Source organism: Pristiophorus japonicus, chromosome 25, assembly GCF_044704955.1.
Source record: "Pristiophorus japonicus isolate sPriJap1 chromosome 25, sPriJap1.hap1, whole genome shotgun sequence".
Taxonomy (NCBI): domain Eukaryota; kingdom Metazoa; phylum Chordata; class Chondrichthyes; family Pristiophoridae; genus Pristiophorus; species Pristiophorus japonicus.
This window is the reverse complement of record NC_092001.1, coordinates 25,509,845-25,515,353: the sequence shown is the minus strand read 5'-3', so window position 1 is coordinate 25,515,353 and position 5,509 is coordinate 25,509,845.

Sequence of the window (5,509 nt, the reverse complement as noted above, 5' to 3'; positions counted from 1 at the left end):
AATACTGACCTGGAGAGGGTAATAAATATTGACCTGGAGAGTACAATAAATACTGACCTGGAGAGTGCAATAAATACTGACCTGGAGAGTACAATAAATACTGACCTGACGAGTACAATAAATACTGAAATGGAGAGTACAATAAACAGTGAGCTGGAGAGTATAATAAATACTGACCTGCAGAGTACAATAAATACTGACTTGGAGAGTACAATAAATACTGACCTGGAGTGACAATAAATAATGACCTGGAGAGTACAATAAATACTAACCTGGAGAGTACAATTAATACTGTCCTGTCGAGTACAATAAATACTGACCTGGAGAGGGCAATAAATACTGACCTGGAGAGTACAATAAATTCTGACCTAGAGAGTACAATAAATAGTGACCTTGAGAGTACAATAAATACTCACCTGGAGAGTGTAATAAATACTGACCTGGAGAGTACAATACATACTGACCTGGATAGTACAATAAATACTGCCCTGGAGAGAGCAATAAATGCTGACCTGGAGACTGCAATAAATACTGACCTGGAGAGTACAATAAATAGTGACCTGGAGAGGGTAATAAATACTGACCTGCAGAGGGCAATAAATACTGACCTGGAAAGTACAATAAACTCTGACCTGGAGAGTACAATAAAAACTGACCTGGAGATTATAATAAATACTTACCTGGAGAATACAATAAATACTGACCTGGAGAGTACAATAAATACTAACCAGGAGAGGGCAATAAATACTGACCTGGAGAGTACAATAAATACTAATCTGGAAAGAACAATAAATACTGACCTGGAGAGTACAATTAATACTGACCTGGAGACGGCAATAAATACTGACCTGGAGATGGTAATAAATACAGACCTGGAGAGTACAATAAATACTGACATGGAGAGGACAATAAATACTGACCTGGACTGTACAATAAACACTCAGCTGGAGAGTATAATTAATACTGACCTGGAGAATACAATAAATACTGAGCTGGAGAGTACAATAAATAGTGACCTGGAGTGTACAATAAATAATGACCTGGAGAGTACAATAACTACTAATCTGGAAAGTACAATCAATACTGACCTGGAGAGGGCAATAAATACTGACCTGGAGAGTATAATAAATACTGACCAGGAGAGTATAATAAATACTGACCTGGAAAGTGCAATATATACTGACCTGGAGAGTACAATAAATACTGACCTGGAGAGTACAATAAATACTGACATGGAGAGCACAATAAATACTGACCTGGAGAGTACAATAAATACTGACCTGGAGAGGGTAATAAATACTGACCTGGAGAGTACAATAAATACTGACCTGGAGAGTACAATAAATACTGACCTGGAGAGTACAATAAATAATGACCTGGAGAGCACAATAAATACTGACCTGGAGAATACAATAAATACTGACCTGGAGAGGGTAATAAATACTGACCTGGAGAGCACAATAAATACTGACCTGGAGAGTACAATAAATACTGACATGGAGAGGGTAATAAATACTGACCTGGAGAGTACAATAAATACTTACCTGGAGCGTACAATAAATAATGACCTGGAGAGTACAATAAATAGTGATTTGGAGAGTACAATAAATACTGACCTGGAGAGGGTAATAAATACTGACCTGGGGAGTGCAATAAATACTGACCTGGAGAGTACAATAAATACTGACCTGGAGAGCACAATAAATGCTGACCTGGAGAGTACAATAAATGCTGACCTGGAGAGGGTAATAAATACTGACCTGGAGAGTACAATAAATACTGACCTGGAGAGTACAATAAATACTGACCTGGAGAGTATAATAAATACGGACATGGAAAGTGCAATAGATATTGACCTGGAGAGTACAATAAATACTGACCTGGAGAGCACAAAAAATACTGACCTGGAGAGTACAATAAATACTGACCTGGAGACTATAACAAAGACTGACCAGGAGAGCATAATAAATACGGACCTGGAAAGTGCAATATAGACTGACCTGAAGAGTACAATAAATACTGACCTGGAGAGCACAAAAAATACTGACCTGGAGAGTACAATAAATATTGACCTGGAGAGGGTAATAAATACTGACCTGGAGAGTACAATAAATACTGACCTGGAGAGTACAATAAATACTGACCTGGAAAGTACAATAAATACTGACCTGGAGAGCACAATAAATACTGACCTGGAGAGTACAATAAATACTGACCTGGAGAGGGTAATAAATACTGACCTGGAGAGTACAATAAATACTGACCTGGAGCGTACAATAGATAGTGACCTGGAGAGTACAATAAATAGTGATTTGGAGAGTACAATAAATACTGACCTGGAGAGTGCAATAAATACTGAACTGGAGAGTGCAATAAATGCTGACCCGGAGACTGCAATAAATACTGACCTGGAGAGTACAATAAATACTGACCTGACGAGTACAATAAATACTAACATGGAGAGAACAATAAAAAGTGACCTGGAGAGGTTAATGAATAATTATCTGGAGAGGGCAATAAATACTGACCTGGAAAGTACAATAAATACTGACCTGGAGTGTGCAATAAATACTGACCTGGAGAGTACAATAAATACTGACCTGGAGAGGACAATAAATACTGACCTGGAGAGGGTAATAAACACTGAGCTGGAGAGTATAATAAATACTGACCTGGAGAGTACAATAAATACTGACCTGGAGAGTACAATAAATACTGACCTGGAGAGTACAATAAATACTAACCTGGAGCGTACAATAAATAATGACCTGGAGAGTACAATAAATAGTGATTTGGAGAGTACAATAAATACTGACCTGGAGAGTGTAATAAATGCTGACCTGGAGTGTGCAATAAATACTGACCTGGAGAGTACAATAAATACTGACCTGGAGAGCACAATAAATAATGACCTGGAGAGTACAATAGAAACTGACCTGGAGAGGATAATAAATACTAACCTGGAAAGGGTAATAAATACAGACCTGGAGAGTACAATAAATACTGACATGGAGAGGACAATAAATACTGACCTGGACTGTACAATAAACACTGAGCTGGAGAGTATAATAAACACTGACCTGGAGAGTACAATAAATACTGAGCTGGAGAGTACAATAAATACTGACCTGGAGTGTACAATAAATAATGACCTGGAGAGTACAATAAATACTAATCTGGAAAGTACAATAAATACTGACCTGAAGAGGGCAATAAATACTGACCTGGAGAGAATAATAAATACTGACCAGGAGAGTATAATAAATACGGACCTGGAAAGTGCAATATATACTGACCTGGAGAGTACAATAAATACTGACCTGGAGAGTCCAATAAATACTGACCTGGAGAGCACAATAAATACTGACCTGGAGAGTACAATAAATACTGACCAGGAAAGGCTAATAAATACTGATCTGGAGAGGCTAATAAATACAGACCTGGACAGTACAATAAACACTGAGCTGGAGAGTATAATAAACAATGACCTGGAGAGTACAATAAATACTGACCTGGAGAGTACAATAAATACTGACCTGGAGTGTACAATAAATAATGACCTTGAGAGTACAATAAATACTAACCTGGAGAGTACAATAAATACTGACCTGTAGAGTACAATAAATATTGACCTGGAGAGGGCAATAAATAATGACCTGGAGAGTGTAATAAATACTGACCTGGAGAGTACAATAAATACGGACCTGGAGAGTGCAATATATACTGACCTGGAGAGTCCAATAAATACTGACCTGGTGAGCACAAAAAATACTGACATGGAGAGTACAATAAATACAGACGGAGACTATAATAAATACTGACCAGGAGAGTATAATAAATACGGACCTGGAAAGTGCAATATAGACTGACCTGGAGAGTACAATAAATACTGACCTGGAGAGCACAATAAATACTGACCTGGAGAGTACAATAAATACTGACTTGGAGAGGGTAATAAATACTGACCTGGAGAGTACAATAAATACTGACCTGGAGCGTACAATAAATAGTGACCTGGAGAGTACAATAAATAGTGATTTGCAGAGTACAATAAATACTGACCTGGAGACGTTAATAAATACTGACCTGGAGAGTTCAATAAATACTGACCTGGAGAGTACAATAAATACTGACCTGGAGAGCACAATAAATACTGACCTGGAGAGGGTAAGAAATATTGACCTGGAGAGTACAATAAATAATGACCTGGAGAGTACAAAAATACTAACCTGGAGAGTACAATAAATACTGACCTGTCGAGAACAATAAATACTGACCTGGAGAGGGCAATAAATACTGACCTGGAGAGTACAATAAATACTGACCTGGAGCGTACAATAAATAGTGACCTGGAGAGTACAATAAATACTGACCTGGAGCGTACAATAAATAGTGACCTGGAGAGTACAATAAATACTGACCTGGAGAGTACAATAAATACTGACCTGGAGTGTACAATAAATAATGACCTTGAGAGTACAATAAATACTAACCTGGAGAGTACAATAAATACTGACCTGTAGAGTACAATAAATATTGACCTGGAGAGGGCAATAAATATGACCTGGAGAGTACAATAAATACTGACATGGAGAGTACAATAAATACGGACCTGGAGAGTGCAATAAATGCTGACCTGGAGAGTACAATAAATACTGACCAGGAGAGTACAATAAATACTGACCTGGAGAGTGCAATAAATACTGACCTGGAGAGTACAATAAATACTGACCTGGAGAGTATAATAAATATGGACCAGGAAAGTGCAATATATACTGACCTGGAGAGTACAATAAATACTGACCTGGAGAGCACAAAAAATACTGACCTGGAGAGTACAATAAATACTGACCTGGAGAGTACAATAAATACTGACCTGGAAAGTACAATCAATACTGACCTGGAGAGCACAAATAAATACTGACCTGGAGAGTACAATAAATACTGACCTGGAGAGGGTAATAAATACTGACCTGGAGAGTACAATAAATACTGACCTGGAGCGTACAATAGATAGTGACCTGGAGAGTACAATAAATAGTGATTTGGAGAGTACAATAAATACTGACCTGGAGAGTGCAATAAATACTGAACTGGAGAGTGCAATAAATGCTGACCCGGAGACTGCAATAAATACTGACCTGGAGAGTACAATAAATACTGACCTGACGAGTACAATAAATACTAACATGGAGAGAACAATAAAAAGTGACCTGGAGAGGTTAATGAATAATTATCTGGAGAGGGCAATAAATACTGACCTGGAAAGTACAATAAATACTGACCTGGAGTGTGCAATAAATACTGACCTGGAGAGTACAATAAATACTGACCTGGAGAGGACAATAAATACTGACCTGGAGAGGGTAATAAACACTGAGCTGGAGAGTATAATAAATACTGACCTGGAGAGTACAATAAATACTGACCTGGAGAGTACAATAAATACTGACCTGGAGAGTACAATAAATACTAACCTGGAGCGTACAATAAATAATGACCTGGAGAG